This window comes from Neolamprologus multifasciatus, unplaced genomic scaffold (assembly GCF_963576455.1).
Source record: "Neolamprologus multifasciatus unplaced genomic scaffold, fNeoMul1.2 chr13_unloc_1, whole genome shotgun sequence".
NCBI classification, from domain to species: domain Eukaryota; kingdom Metazoa; phylum Chordata; class Actinopteri; order Cichliformes; family Cichlidae; genus Neolamprologus; species Neolamprologus multifasciatus.
Genome location: NW_028181974.1, coordinates 434,391 through 451,582, shown reverse-complemented (window position 1 = coordinate 451,582; position 17,192 = coordinate 434,391). Strand labels below are relative to the sequence as shown.

At 45.0% G+C, this 17,192-nt stretch overlaps 1 long non-coding RNA gene across 1 annotated transcript; it reads right to left on the bottom strand.

Annotated features, from left to right (window-relative positions):
* Nucleotides 1-438: 438 nt before the first annotated feature.
* LOC146490453 (uncharacterized) lies at nt 439-3,196 on the bottom strand. Its single transcript, XR_014872746.1, has 4 exons — nt 2,625-3,196; nt 2,453-2,540; nt 1,053-1,534; nt 439-581 (listed from the first exon to the last, which is right to left on the bottom strand). It is a non-coding gene; the product is annotated as an uncharacterized LOC146490453 (long non-coding RNA).
* Nucleotides 3,197-17,192: the final 13,996 nt, after the last annotated feature.

Sequence of the window (17,192 nt, the reverse complement as noted above, 5' to 3'; positions counted from 1 at the left end):
GGCGGGTGCTCAAGCCTCTCTAGCCCCCCCCTCTGCACGTGCCTGCTTTTCAGTGTAATTCAGTGTAAATGTTAAGCATTTATACAAAACCCCCAAAATGTTGTTCAGTTCTGTAAGTTGCTAGCTTTAAATAATTTGAGTCCTAAAGAACTTGCAGAGCAAGTCTAGCTGCCACTGAACATTTTTTGGGATAAACATTGTGTGAATGACTGAAAATCTTCATAGAGATATATCATCGAGGGTATATCAGTTAAATCTTAAAGTACATCAGTGCAGAGACGAGAAAGGAGAAATGTCAGTCTGTGGATATTGTAAGGGACACTGTGTTTACTAATGTGCTGTATGTGAAACCTTAAAAAGTGGTATCTGAGATAGGAGTTAAAAATGTTTTTGCTCATTATTGCCAAGTGCCCTCACCTTTTCTTTCAGTGCGTCTGGCTCTCATCAACAGATTTTAAGCAGAGGCTTTTAAGGTTGCTGTTTGGGGCTATTGACACAAGCTTCGCTGCCAACTTACTGAATCCTCGGATTACTTTTTTGTCCACATCAGTTTTAAGTAACATGGAAGCCTCTTCAAGAAGCTAAAATAAAGGATGAACATATACATATTAGCTTTGTACCATAATATATACAATTATATAGCAAACCAGAACAATCATTATTTCACACATCAATTATCATTAGAGAACAAATTAAAATTTTGCATTTGTTTACTTTAATTCTCAAGTACACATTGCTGTGCAAGAGGGATGTTTAGACTATTCTTCCCAAAAAACTATCATTGGCATCAGATTGGTCCAAAATTATCCTGTAGCATGAAAATAAAACCAAAGAGAAAGACATAGTCAATGTGGCAATTTCTGTTAGTGGTCTGTTAGTGTACTTTTATTACTCATAAAATAAATCTGCTGATTCAGTCACTTTGCCTGTCCTGTAGGTACGTGATTATTAGAAGTCTGTATAAATGTGCAGCACATCAGTACATATTCGTGTTTTTGCCGTGCACTATTGTTATTGTTGTTTTTTACTGCAGTTTTTGATAAAACACTCACCACAACAGGGATAGTGAGACATGGGAATTCTCGTAGAACCTCTTCAGTAGTATGCTGAAGAATGTAGTGTGTTCTGTACTTCTGTATTTTCCTGAGGTGCGTTCGAATGACATCCACATTTGGCCTAGTTTGTTGGCACTCTTGCTTAATCACTGATACATGTTGGTCGGTGCTCCTTTCATCCTCCCCATCCTCAAGAGGATTGATATCCTGGTTATTAAAAAGTTTAGCAAATATTGAGAGAAAAAAAACCCAAAACAATACTTTTAACTTTTATGTACAATTTAAAATGGCAAACAAACATTGAACATATTTAACTTGCCTTGGTTTTTCAAAAGGATACAGGGCTGGATATCTGATGATCTTTTTCTTCCTGAATTTGGAACTGAGTATTTCTGTCTCATTTTTTCAATTTCCTCTACGTCTACTAGTGGGCTTCTTTCCTTTTTAAACTTGTTCCTGAGAGACTCATGCAGAACATCCTACAAACGATAAAAATGTAACTAATTATTCATAAATAGGTGCAACTAGGTCCTCCCTGTATACAAGACATTCACCAGAAAACTTTGAGTGACATAAAGCTGGTAGGTTTGCTGTAATCATGTCATAACCTAATTAGTTCCTATTTACAGATCTCTTCTTTAACTCTTAGGAGTTGATCGAACACATGATATAAAGGTTTGGAGCACTTTAGATTGGCTACATACACTATAAAAGGTAGATAAAGATTAGATAAAGTATTAATGGCATTATGCCCTACAAGCATACTCATCATTATCTTTCAGTCTATATGTTAATACCTCTACCTTTTAATGATAAAAATAATAATGTATACTTTATTGATCCCCACAGGAAAATTTCTCTCTTTGCATTTAACCCATTCACTCAGTGAAGGAGTGGTCAGGACTAATCAGGCGCCCGGGCAGCAGTGTGTAAGGACAGCACCTTGCTCAAGGGTACCTCAGGGTAGCCGTTCAGTTGATTCAAACCCCCGACCTTCCGATCATGGGGCAACCACACTACCTACTGAGCTATCCCTGCCCTATTTTCAAATTTAATTTTTTAAATACAAAAACTACACTATCCTGATACAAAGGCAAGCAGAGCTAATATAATGCTGAATTTCACACCATTCACTTGAGAATTCACAGAGAAATGAAACATTAATTAATTTAAAAGAGCAATTGATATTTTATTTATTGTTTGACCATACTGCACGAGATCTGCTTCAAAAATCACAATACTAATACTTGTATTGTAGTGGCCACAAGAGAACAGATAACCTCTGAATGTGTAACAATGAAAATGTTAGCATGTTACACTCGTTAGCCAATAATTAGGCAATTCAAAGACAATTTGTTGGACAATTTTATCAATTTTTCCTTTTCAGGAATACTTACATATCCAGAGCCATAACTCTCCTTCAAGAAAGGAAACCTCAGAAGGACAGTCCTCAGAAGCTCTACATACTGCACATGAGAGGGATACCTGCACGTTTTGAATGATGAACTTAAATTCTGATGTACATACTGTATTTTAAATTATTCAAATCTTAATTATATATAGACTTACATTGTCTCATTACTCAAGTGGTCAAACAGTGCTTGAACAAGCATGTTTTTGAGTCTGTTCTTGGTGGGTGACTTTAGTGCTGCATCTTTATTGGTCAACGCAGTGAGCACAGCTGGACGAAACTGCACTTTGCAGTTAAACATAGGTTGGAGTGCTGACACAGTATGCTTTTCTTTGTGTTGTCTTCCACTGCAAGAAGAAGTAAGAAGTATGTTTAGAGTTTGTTACAAGACATGAATATGCGTGTCCTTGTGTCCTGCATCAGGAATATCCGCATATTTAAAACGTACAATAACAGCTGCTGAACTACAGAAACAGAGTCATAACAGAGAGTAAGAGTGGCTGTGACATTTCAATTTTGAAAGTAAATGGGTGTGTGATGCACATCAACGCTGGAGAAACAGAACAGGGCTCGCGTCAACCCCTTGCCCCCCACCCTCCAACACCGTAAACCTAGGGGAGGGGAAACACTGAATTGTATGAATGTACAATTCAGTGAATCATGTCCAGTCAACTTAAGACTCACTCTTTCAGCTTCTCTACAGCAGACAAAAATTTCACTTGGTCTTTCACTTTTGGAAAAATACGCTCACTCATTCTTTCAGTCATCTGCAGACGAGTCAATCCATCGATTTCATTGTCTGTGGCACAGAAAAACAATAAGACACAATCAAAACAGAAATGAGCATGTCGAAGATAAAGAATAAAAATATCATAAAACATTACTAAAAAGACAGCTATGCATTCATTAGTGACTGTAGATGATGACAGACATGTGGAATAGCCAAAAAGTGGTTAAAATCATTTTAACAGTGGTTGACAACACCTAACTAAAAAGTCACGGTTTAGGATGTATCTTACCTAACTTTGATATGGACTGCCTTAAAAGGTCGGTGGATCAGTGGATCCGTGGACCCTGTATATATATTATTGTGTCATATCTCCAGTGTTTCCTCGGAGGGCGCTCTCTGCACCGGCGCTGTGATCGACCGTGGCTGCTGGGGCTCTGGGGGTCCTCTCAGCCTGGCTGGGGGGCTTCTTTGCCTCTCAAACGCAGTAAGCAGTTGTTATACTCTCACACACACTAAGCGTAAGTGACGGAGTTACACCGTCCCGGGCCAACAGGCCGTCGTTCAGCGGTATGACTGCTCTAACCCTGTGCAGTGATTTATGAGGCTGTCCCACTCCGACAAAGAGTCATCAGTTGATCTGGGCGCATACACGCACCACCACCATTAGTTTCTACAATTACCGTGGCTGCGCATCTTTTCGTCGACCGGGCAGATAAACAAAAAGGGGTGAGAGGTATATTTTGAGCAGCGCAGAGGGTGGCCAACATATTTTTCTCACTTACCTTTAATAAAGCCGGTCGTGTAGACTCGCTGTGATTGCCGATTGTACGAGTGGTTATGCAAGCCGATGGTATTGTGTTCCGGGGTTCAAATAGTGGGTTTGCGCGCGCTTGAAAGGTCATGTGAATTGCATTATTTCTGTTTGGTTTTTTTGTTATTGTGAAACACTGTAGGCTGCCTGGAATTGGCCATAAATGTCTGTATTTACATATATATGTATTGTAGGAATACAGCTGGAAATAAGCTGAGGAGAAAAGAGTGTTTGGTAAAAGAAATAATAAAGAGATGACGATTATGCCTAGTGGGAGGGGCCATGGGGTATAAAAGAAGGCACAGTAGTCTGTGTGAGGGTGGCACTAATGGGCCAAGAAAATCCCGCCGCCAACGCCGCTTTGAGAAGCTGCTATGGTCAAAGGGGCCGGACACTAAGAGCATGAAATTGGATGTACCAGAAAATATCACTTTGTTGCAAAGGGAGGATGAAACGTTGAAAGTTTTGTTTGCTAATGTGACTGAAGGGGGAACTGGAAAATGGGGAGGGAAAGAGAAGTTTATTGTTGACAAAAATGTGTTGTATGCAATTGACGGTGACCACCAATGGCTTGTGATACCTTCTAGTTGTAGACCCCTCATTATGCACCTAGCACATACCCTCCCCTGGGCAGCTCATCTGGGTCGCCAAAAAACCTATATGCGAGTTAGCTCACGTTTCTTTTGGCTGTCAATGTACACAGATATACAAAAATATTGCCGTACATGCCCTACCTGCTAGACATGCTGTGGAAGAGAGACAGAGATTAATAACAGATATGATTCAATACAGAGAGGTCTATTAACACATAGTGAGTGAGAAAGGTGACTGCAAAGGAAAAACTCAATGCATCATGGGAATCCCCCGGCAGCCTACATCTATTGCAGCATAACTAAGGGAGGATTCAGGGTCACCTGGTCCAGCCCTAACTATATGCTTTAGCAAAAAGGAAAGTTTTAAGCCTAATCTTAAAAGTAGAGATAGTGTCTGTCTCCCGAATCCAAACTGGAAGCTGGTTCCACAGAAGAGGGGCCTGAAAACTGAAGGCTCTCCCTCCCATTCTACTTTTAAATACTCTAGGAACAACAAGTAGGCCTGCAGAGCGAGAGCGAAGTGCTCTAATAGGGAAATATGGTACTACAAGGTCATTAAGATAAGATGGGGCCTGATTATTTAAGACCTTGTATGTGAGGAGCAGGATTTTGAATTCAATTCTGGATTTAACAGGAAGCCAATGAAGGGAAGCCAAAACAGGAGAAATATGCTCTCTCTTTCTAGTCCCTGTCAGTACTCTTGCTGCAGCATTTTGGATTAACTGAAGGCTTTTCAGTGAGTTTTTTGGACATCCTGATAATAATGAATTGCAGTAGTCCAGCCTGGAAGTAATAAATGCATGAACTAGTTTTTCAGCGTCACTCTGAGACAAGATATTTCTCATTTTAGAGATGTTGCGCAAATGGAAGAACGCAGTCTTACATATTTGTTTAATATGTGCGTTGAAGGACATATCCTGGTCAAAAATGACTCCAAGGTTCATAACCTGGTTAGTGGCTCTGGTTGCTCTTAGAGGTTGTTCTCCTTGTGGCTGTGTGCAGCGGGGCTGGAGGATGGTCTGTGCTGGCGGACGTAGGTTACTGGCCTAGTGGCCTGGCTGCCCCTGAGTGGATCCGGGGCAGGCGTAGGGGTTTGGGGTTCGGGGGTGCTTTGCCTCAGTGCTGGGGCTCTGGCTGGGCCTTGGGGGCTTCGGTCCTCGTCGGTTTGTCGCCGAGGTTGTGGGCGGGTGGGTGCACGGGGGCTCAGCCCGGGCAGGGAGGTTGTTCCATCCTTGCAGGAGTCCACTCTGCAGGTGGGGGAGAGACATAGGAGAGGTGGAGAATAAATTTAACCTGGGTGTCTGTAGTCTGGGAGATGATTGAATGTTGGGGTGGGTACAGTTTCCTCTGCGGTTGTGTAGGGTGGGCTGCCCCGGGTCCTGTGGGGCTTGGCGGTGCTGCTGCCGTAGGCCCCGGTCTGGATGGGCCTGGGCTCCCTTGCCTTGGTGGATACCAGAGGACGGGGGTGCCTACTGGGGTCAGCGGGGGAGCTGGCCCTAGGGAGGGGCATCCTCCCCTCCCTTCTTTTCCTCCCCATCCCCGGCTACCTCCCTCTTCCCGCTCCACCACACCCACCCACACATGTAGGGCCTTGGGGTGCGGGTGTGTCACCAGGGTGCAGGGGAGACATTCCCCCCCCCGTCCTCTTCTGGCCACCCGTGCCTCAATTTTATCTCACAACTTAGACATCCACATTACTTACACTCTCATAACACACATATATATATATAGGGCCTTGAGGGTGGGCACGTTAACGACGTCCAGTAGACGGTCTGCGTATTCAGGGGGGGCTGGGAGGAGATGTTGGCTGTCCGATTGGCCTCCCTGCTGCTGCGGAGCCTGGGACGGTCTGCTTGCCTCCACCCCGGAGGGAAGGGTAACATCTCTTGGGTCTGGGTGCCGTTTCCCCCTCTGGGGGCGAGGGTACCTGGACCTGGGGTATAGAGTATGTTTGGGGAGTGTGATTGTGTGTACATGTCCATTTATGTTTATCCCTACATTGGGTGAGTGCTGAGTGTTTGTATATGTGTGCATGAGGGTGGGAATGCATGTCTGTGACTGTGTGTGCCTGTTTGTCTGTGTCTATATGTCAGGTTGGGTCTTAGACTCCACCTCTCTGGGAACTCCCAGGCCCTCCAAAGTGTGGAGGCCTATCTCCCCTCACCACACTCCCTGCCGGTGACTGATGCCCTCAGGGGTCAGTGCATTGGTGGTTCTTGGTGTCCGGGGCTGGGCGCTCAGGCATGTACCAGCTCACTCCCGGTGGCTACTTGGCGGGGCCTGGCGCCTGTTGCTCGGTTAGGCCTCTTCCGGGGCGCGGGGGGCCCTCGGGCCTCCGGCCTCTGTGCCTGTGGCTCGGTTCACTCTGGCACAGCTGGCTGCCGGCGGAGCCGGCGGGCATGCCGGTGCAGCCCCCGCTAGCTTCTGCCCAGTGGCTATTGGGTGACCCCTCGTCTGGGGATCCTCAGCCCTTCCCATGAGGGTGGCACGGATGCCCCTCCGGTGGTCCTCCTTGGGCTCTTGCACTCTGGGGCCTCTGGATGTCTGGGGCCTGGATCTCCTCCATGCCTGCTTCATGCCCTGGGGGACAGGGCTATGGCTCTCTACATCCTCTTGCAGACCATTACATGGGGAAACCATTTGAATACAAGCGCGCCGATCCACACAGGTGTGCACACGGGTGTTCACTGTTCGTAGACTTAAATCACACCTTTCTTGGCTGCTACTTCAAAGCACATTGTGCACTGTCTGTCCTGCATGCTGCACAACAACATTCAATATTTAGTATTTACTGCTGTTTACACTTAGCTAGATTAACGCGATGGTGATGTGTTTAGTATGTTGCTTTGGTTTTTTTTTGCTTGTTTTCTATTCTTTTTCTCTCAACAGGTGATCCAGGAGATATTTTTTTCCCCTTTCTCACTGTCCCTCTCCCCTTCTGTTTTTCTTTTCCTTCCTCTTTCTTTCTCCCTTTCCTATCCGTCACTCATGTCTGTCCCGTCTGTAACAACTGAAAATAAAATAAAATAAATAATAAAAACAAATGTAGATCAAATGGACCAATACGGCAATGCCATGATGATCCATTTGGTATCCTTGTTGATCTTCAGACAACAATTCTGATGGCTAAAGAACCAAATGGGACAGACAAAAAAAAAAAAAAAAAAAAAGTAGTCGGGTCATCAGTACATTTTGGTGGTGTGTGATTATGCGACTCGTTTCCCAGAAGCTTTCCCTCTGCGTGCGCTCATGGCACCCAATGTTCTGCGTGCACTGGTACAGCTGTTCTCCCGGGTGGGGATACCAGATGAGATTTTAACTGACCAAGGGACTAACTTTACCTCTAGGTTGATGCAGCTCTTCCACAACCAGCTAGGCATCTCTGCCATCAGGACGTCACCCTACCATCCACAGACAGATGGGTTGGTGGAGAGGTTCAACCAAACTCTGAAGAGGATGCTGCAGAAGTTTGTGTCAGACACTGGGAAAGACTGGGACCAGTGGCTACCCTTCCTGCTATTTGTGTACAGAGAAGTTCCCCAGGCTTCCACTGGTTTCTCACCATTTGAGCTACTCTATGGTTGGGATGTGCAGGGGCCGTTGGATCTCCTCCGGAAGGGTTGGGAGTCTCCTGCTTCTGCTCCAAATGATAAAGGAGTGGTGCAATTTGTGCTGGAAATGAGAGATCGGTTGGGGAGATACCATGAAGAGGCCGAGGTCAACCTGCGAGACGCTCAATGAAGCCAGAAGACCTGGTATGACCAATAGGCCCGGCAACGTGAATTTCAACCTGGTCAAAAGGTGTTGTTACTTCTCCCCTCAGCCAACAGTAAACTTCTGGCGAAATGGCAAGGGCCATACACAGTTCTTCGCAGAATGGGGCCAGTGACCTATGAGATTCATCTTCCTGATAAGAGGAAACCGAAGCATACTTACCATGTGAATCTCCTGAAAGAATGGGAAGAGCGTGCCCACCAGGACCCTGCGAAAGCTCTGATGGCAAGAGAAGTGCCAAGAGAAGGGGAGACAGAACCCGAGCAGGGAACCGATCCAATGTCTCCGGTGCTGACTCATCTTACCCCACAGCAGGCTGCTGAGCTACTCCAAATCATTCGGTAGACTCCATCTCTGTGTTCATTTAACCCCGGCAGGACCACCCTTGTCGAACATGTGATACGCCTAAAGGATGGACATCCCATCCGCCAACGTCCATACCGGGTTCCACAACACTTAGTGGATAAATTGCGACAGGAGAAGATGCTGGAGCTTGGGGTGATAGAGCCATCCTGCTCAGAGTGGTGTAGGCCGGTGGTCATCATCTTCAAGAAAGATGGCTCCCTACGCATCTGCATTGATTTCCGGAAGCTTAATTCCATTTCAGAGTTTGATGCCTACCCCATGCCTCGAATCGAGGACTTGCTGGAGAAGATTGGAGCGGCCAGGTACATCACCACCCTGGATCTGTGCAAAGGTTACTGGCAAGTGCCACTGGAGGAGTCTTCTCGACCGTAAACCGCCTTCAGGACACCTGCCGGCCTGTTCCAGTTCACGGTGATGCCATTTGGGCTACATTGAGCTCCGACAAATTACTACAGGGGTGTGAGCCCTATAGTGCCACCTACCTGGATGATGTAGTGATCTTCAGCAACACCTGGGAAGAGCATCAGCAGCACCTGTCCGAAGTCCTGGGAAGAATCCATAAGGTAGGGTTGACCCTCAACCCATCTAAATGTGAGTGGGCACGGCAGGAGACCCGCTACCTTGGCTACCAAGTGGGCAGAGGTGAGGTGCGCCCGCAGATGGATAAAGTGGAAGCTATCCAGAACTGCCCTCGGCCTCACACCAGCCCCTTCCTGGGGCTGGTTGGCTGGTACCAAAGATTTGTGCCCCAGTTTGCAACTATTGCGGCCCCTCTTACTGCTTTGACCAGCAAGGACCAACGGAATCCTGTCACATGGACAGCGGAATGTGAACAAGCTTTCAAAAGGCTGAAAACCTGCCTGTGTACGACCCCAGTTCTCAGGAGCCCAGACTTCAGGAAGAAATTTCTGGTTCAGGTGGATGCCTCCAAAAGCGACCTGGGAGCAGTGCTGGCCCAAGGGGACCCTGGAGAAGAGCTTGCGGTCCTCTACCTAAGCCACACGCACCACCACCATTAGTTTCTACAATTACCGTGGCTGCGTGTCTTTTCGTCGACCGGGAAGAAATACAAAAAGGGGTGAGAGGTATATTTTGAGCGGCGCAGAGGGTGGCCAACATATTTTTCCCACTTACTTTTAATAAAGCCGGTCGCGTAGACTTGCTGTGATCGCCGATTGTACGAGTGGTTATGCAAGCCGATGGTATGGTGTTCCGGGGTTCAAATAGTGGATTTGGGGGCGCTTGAAAGGTCAGGTGAACTGCATTATTTTTGTTTGTTTTTTTTGTTATTGTGAAACACTGTAGGCTGCCTGGAATTGGCCATAAATGTCTGTATTTACATATATATGTATTGTAGGAATACAGCTGGAAATAAGCTGAGGAGAAAAGAGTGTTTGGTAAAAGAAATAATAAAGAGATGACGATTATGCCTAGTGGGAGGGGCCATGGGGTTTAAAAGAAGGCTGTCAGGGCCTACCTGGGTTTTTTTTGGTGAGATGTTACAGAGAGGGTAACATGCAGACTGTGTTTGGTATATAGATGTTTGTTTTGTGTTGACTTAAGTTAGTTTTCTATTTTCTTTGTAAATAATCTTTTGTGCACCTGGGAGGCCGGCAGAATAAACTACCCACACTGAATGCTTCCTGACTACGCCTGCATTTGTTCGGGAGAAGTTTCGGAGAGGACCCCGCGACAAGTTGTCATACTCTCACACACACTGAGCAGTTGTCATACTCTCACACGAGCTGAACAGTTGCCATACTCTCACGCACTAAGCAGTTGACATACTCTCACACGCACTGAGCGGTTGTCATACTCTCACACACTAAGCAGTTGTCATACTCTCACACGCACTGAGCAGTTGTCATACTCTCTCACGCACTGAGCAGTTGTCATACTCTCTCACGCACTGAGCGGTTGTCATACTCTGACACGCATTAAGCAGTTGTCATACTCTCACACGCACTGAGCAGTTGTCATACTCTCACATGCACTGAGCAGTTGTCATACTCTCAAACGCGCTGAGCAGTTGTCATACTCTTACACACACTGAGCAGTTGTCATACTCTCAAACGCACTGAGCAGTTGTCATACTCTCACACGCACTGAGCGGTTGTCATACTCTGACACGCATTAAGCAGTTGTCATACTCTCACACGCACTGAGCAGTTGTCATACTCTCACATGCACTGAGCAGTTGTCATACTCTCAAACGCGCTGAGCAGTTGTCATACTCTCTCACGCACTGAGCGGTTGTCATACTCTGACACGCATTAAGCAGTTGTCATACTCTCACACGCACTGAGCAGTTGTCATACTCTCACATGCACTGAGCAGTTGTCATACTCTCAAACGCGCTGAGCAGTTGTCATACTCTTACACACACTGAGCAGTTGTCATACTCTCAAACGCACTGAGCAGTTGTCATACTCTCACACGCACTGAGCGGTTGTCATACTCTGACACGCATTAAGCAGTTGTCATACTCTCACACGCACTGAGCAGTTGTCATACTCTCACATGCACTGAGCAGTTGTCATACTCTCAAACGCGCTGAGCAGTTGTCATACTCTTACACACACTGAGCAGTTGTCATACTCTCAAACGTACTGAGCAGTTGTCATACTCTCTCACGCACTGAGCGGTTGTCATACTCTGACACACATTAAGCAGTTGTCATACTCTCACACGCACTGAGCAGTTGTCATACTCTCTCACGCACTGAGCGGTTGTCATACTCTGACACGCATTAAGCAGTTGTCATACTCTCACATGCAGTGAGCAGTTGTCATACTCTCAAACGAGCTGAGCAGTTGTCATACTCTCACACACACTGAGCAGTTGTCCCCCAAAGAAACCAAATTCCTAGAAATCAAAACATGGAAATATTTGCATTCAAACCTCAATTCAGGACAAAAACTAAAAGAACAACATAAACAAGGAGAAAACTTGCCTTAGAAACATGCAGGGTTAGAGGAGACGGCAGCCGTGTAGAGGTGAGCCTGTGTGAGTCCTTTTTCTTTTAGTGAACAACAGAAAAACAGAAAAAAGAAAGAAATCTTACCTTAAAAATCTGTAGGGTTGTTTTCTCTGAGACATGTTGGAATCTGTAAACAGTTACTCCGAAAAGGATCCAGATGTTTCAAAATACTTCTCTGGTGAACGTTTCAATTCTGCGAACTGAAAATGCTGTGATTAATGGACTAAAAGTCATCGCTTCTCATCCCTATTTATGGATTCAAGGATCAAAGGATCAAATTGGTGGTAAGATTCTAAATATATGTGATGTCATAATCCTGTTAGTTTGGAATACACAAAACAATAAGCACAGTTGTACAGACACATACACACACTCCCAAAAACTAGCCAGCCCTCATGAGGAAGTTGCGACGCCCTCCAGGTGCGGGAAAGAAAGCAGGAAAAACCGGGAGCGGGCCGCCTCACCGCTCTTTACATTAATGGCCCGCCCCAAAGAAATCCAAACACGGAAATGCTTGCACACACATGTGATTATGCGCAGAGGTCCATCCTAGCAGCCAACGTCAGAACTCCACACATGCACACATTAATGCACATACATCTGCACACATTCAGAGAAAAACTCCCCCAAAGAAACCAAATTCCAAAGAATCCAAATATGGAAATGTTTTCACACACTTGTGATTATGCACAGAGGTCCATCCTACCAGCCAACCTCAGATCTCCATGCAGGCACATATGAATGCACATACATTTACACACATCCAGAGATAAACTCCCCTAAAGAAATCCGAACATGGTAACTTTTGCGCACACTGCACACACATTCAGAGTTCATAATGTACTGGTGAGTCTCCACCTGTTACAGGTGGATGCAACCTGGACTGTCTCAAGACAAACGAGACCAGATCCACCAAAGAAACTGCAGATGTGAGGACATGCGTCTTTTTGAAATATATAAAACAATAAACACGGTCGTGCAGACACATACACTCACACAGGCTGCGAAAGCCTAGCCAGCCATCGTGATTGGGTGGACCTCCTCCGGGGCTCACTGCCTTCCCCTCCTGAGAGAAACCCTTCATAGAAGAGCTGAGAAAGACAAAATTTGTGAGGTCTGAATGTTCTGGTGAGTCTCCACCTGTTGCAGGTGAGTGCAGCCTGGACTGTCTGGAGACAGACCAGATCAGCTGCACCACAGACACTTCATACCTCATCTCAGGAGAAAAATTTAAAGAACAACATAAAAAAGGAGAAAACCGACCTCAGAAACATGGCCAACATCTGTTTGATTAGACTAACAAATAATGGTTGACCATTTTCAGGTGCTCGCATAACCTTCAGTAGTTGTTCGAGGTCATTGAAACGCTTAGGTTTTATATATCAAGTTTCCTTGGATTGATAATCTGTCTCGTATTGAAATTGTTCTTTGGTCAGTTTTACCTGTTGCAGAATTTCAGGGTCGCTCTTGTTGACTTTAATAGCCACGATCTGTCTGTTTGCTCTGTGAATTGGTTAGAAACAAAACTGAACTTGTTTTGGTTTCTTTTGTAAAATGCTCTGAAAACATCTGGAAAGGGTTTGGGTTGGTGTCAGGTCAACGTCCGTTATGCCATAAAGTATAATGGGTGAGCGCTCGTATTATGGGTTTTGGGATCGAAGCAAAGCTACCGCGTCACAAGGGATCAAAGTGATTCTAATGTATGCGCAGGCGCACACACACATGTTTGTTTGTGTAATATTGTTCACACTAAATTTGACCGTAGGCAATTTAATATGAGCCAATCAAAGAAAATGTTAGTTTTGGAGAATTTTGAAATTACGAAACTGACAATTACGAGAAAATCTTGGATATATTGTAGTGCTTCTATTTCGGATTTTGTGCTTAAAACGTCTTGAAACTGTATTTCATTCACCACAAATAACTATCTGATTGAATAGTTTTCTTATCAGATAGAGAAATAAAATGGCAAAGTCTAAAAGCAACATTTCTCTGCCTGGGCTGCCTTGTACCTCTGCACGTCAGTCTGTTTCAATGTGTGACCCCCCCTCCCCGAACAGTCGGGGGTGAGCGCACTAACGTGCCTGGAGGCCGTTTTAATGAGTGTTTGCTGGAAAACGAAAAATACAAGAAGGAGTCTGCAAGAAGGATTTGTACGTTTTCACTGTGGAGGAGTTTGCGTAAGTCCTAGTAAATCATTTTCTCCAGTGTGTACGTTACACATGCTAATTTTTTAAAATCGTTTTTATTATTTTGCTAGCTAGCAAACTCGCGGGATAAATGATTGAAATGCCCTCAGTGTGATGCAATACGGTGCCGCTATTCTAACAGTTAGTTATTGCAGGGTAATTTCTGGAATATGCTGTGAATTTAACCAAGATTACACAGCAGTAGCAGTAATGCGAGTTACTTCCCCAAAGTGAAAGCTTTAAACGTTAGCCCGATGCTTAACTAGCCAACTCAAGCTTTCTGATTGAAGGCTAAAAGCAGCGTTGTCACCAAGTAAACAGAATATTGATTCTATTTTGGTGTATTGCTGCAGTTTTTTCAAGTATTAACTTGGTGCTTTTGGCAACCTTAGGGGGAAATAATGGTAATATGACTGATCCATATGGACACAAAGAATATAGACTTTTTTGTGCTACCGAAGTTCCGTGGCTTTCATTCAAAATCTGTTTATAATGGTTTCAAACTCACATTTAGGCCTGTGGGGCACTATCAGCCACTGAAACAGTAGACAAATGAATATTTCATACCTTAAGGCTGCCTGTTTATTTAAGGGAGATGAACAATACATTATAATTGTATATAATAATATCACAGATGATAGATTAAATAGGTTTTTGATAGATGCTTGTGCATTGTTAAAGTCTTATATGTTGAATTGATCTGAGTATGTCATCTGTTCAAAGCCTCTCCCAGTCAGTGCTGTTCTCTATGCCTGTCTTACTCTACATGATCTTTTTTAACATCAGCATGCTAAAGGACTTGTTTGGAAGAGACTATTTTATACGCTAAAATATGTTTTTCTTCTGGTTGGTGAAAACACTTTATTATCCTCTAATAGATTTTTTAAATGCTTGGTGATGGTAGTACCCAAAACTAGCTGCATCAGGTACTTCCCTGTGTATTTGGAGAGGATCAGAAGTCCCAGGAATAAAAAAGCAACTAATTATTTATCTGCACAGCCGTACAAGTGGCTGACTGCTAGTTTGTTCCTCTGAGGCCGTGTCCTAGTCAGTGTGTCTCGCTAGATTTCTCTCTCTTCTGTTAATTGAGCCTTTTTGTTTGTTTTGTGCAGTTCTGGTTAATAAGTGAAATTAATAAAAGCTGCAGAAATATTTTCATTGCATTTCTGTTTGTTCTGTACTTGCTAACTGTCAGTTCAGAAGAAAATGTAGCTGCTGTTTGCCAACAAACTCAGTTCCTTTTCCCGATAATTTACTTCAAAAAAATGCCTACATATATATTTATAAGCTGAGTTATTATATAGCTGAATAATTATATCTTTCAATTCATAACTAATAATGTTTTATTTTAAATTTGTGTCTTTTAGCTTCTTCTGCTTATCAAGGACTGGTTTACCCGGGCAGCAGCCTAAGCAGAGAAGCCCACATCTCCCTCTCCCCAGCCACCTCCTCCTCCACTTCTTCTGGGATAACACCAAGACATCCTCAGGGCAGCTGAGAGATATAGCCTCTCCAGAGTGTCCTAGGTCTGCCCTGGGCCTCTTTCTCCTTTTCTCATCAGCCTCTCTTCAACGTGTAGGAATAGCAGCTCTACTCTGAGCCCCTTTTGAGTAACTGAACTCCTCAGCTGTCTTTAAGGGAGAGGCAACACCCTTAGAGAAAGCTCGTGTTTTTCATCTGTCAGTCCTCTGCTCACCTGTCCCCAAACTCGTAAACAAGAGAAGATTAAAGTCCTCCGCTTGATGCTGCAAGTCATTGTTTTTTATTGTCTTTTTCTTAATATATTCAGATAATTCTAAAAATATACGTAAAACAGTTTGTTTATGCAGTCAGCATTTGTATATATACAGCAGTATTCTCTTTTTTTTTTTTTTTTTTTTTTTTTTTTTTTTTTGCCTGTCCCGTTTGGCTCTTTTGCCATCAGAATTATTGTCTAAAGGCGAAGAAAGATGCCCAACGGTTTTTCTTTACCAAATTGACCATCCCAGCTTTGCCGTAATGGTCCATTTGATTCACCTTTTATTCTTTATTTTATTTTCACTTGCTGAATACGGGACAGATTTGACTGGGGGAAAGAAAAGGGAGAAAGAAAGAGGGAAAGAAAGACAGTTGAGAAGAGGGACGGGGGAGAAGGGCAAAAAACAAAAACCAACAGAATAAGCAGAAGAAAAAAAATAAATAAATAAAAAAATAAATACATATATCGATCACCTGGATCACCTGTTGAGAAAGAAAAAAGAAAACAAGCAGAAGAAAACGAGAGTAATACAATAAACCACATCACAATGATATATGGGAATATGACAGTAACTACTAAATATTAAACATTATTGTGCAGCACGTAAGATCGACAGCACAGTGTGCATTGAGGTAGGAGCCAAAAAGGGTGTAGTTTGTGTGTGTGATCACCCGTGTGTACACCTGTGAGCATGGACGCGCTTGTTTTCTTAAAAGGTTCCCTCATGTAATGATCTGCTAGAGGGTGTGGGGGGCCACTGCCCCGTCCTCCAGGGCATGAAGCAGGTATGGAGGAGATCAAAACTCCAGACATCCAGAGGCCCCCAGAACACAAGAGACCAAGGAAGACCAACAGAGGGGCAGCCGCGCCACTGTCCCAGAAAGAGCTGAGGAGAGTCCCAGATGAGGGGTCACCCAGCAGCCACGGAGCAGAAGCCAGGGGGGGCTGCAGTGACGTGCCCGTGAGCTCCGCCGGCAGCCAGCTGTGCCTGAGTGACCGAGCCCCAGGCCGAGAGGCCGGGGGCACCCCACCTCCGAGGTGGCCCAAGCGAGCCCCAGGCTCCAGGCCCCGATAAGCAGCCGCCAAGGAGTGAGCCGGTGTGTACCCGGACGCCCACCCCCGGACACAAAGAACCACCAACGCACCGATGTCTGAGGGAGTCCGCCCCCGGCAGGGGAAGTGGTGGGGGGAGATAGGCCTCCAAACCTTGGAGGGCCTGAGCTGTCCTCAGAGAGGTGGCATCTGATACCCAACCTGACATATAGACACAGACATACAGGCACACACAGATACAAACATCCATTCCCACCCTCATGCTCTCATATGCACTTACTCCACACTCAACCAACGTGGAGACAGACATAAAGAGACGCTGTACACACAATCACACTCCCCAAGCGTACTCTACGAACCGGGTCTAGGTACCCTTGCCCCTGGAGGGGGGAACTGCACCCAGACCCAGGTTGTGTTACCCTTTTCCCTGCGGTGGGGAGAAGCAGACCGCCCCGACTCCGCAGCAGCAGGGAGGCCCCACATTCCGGATCC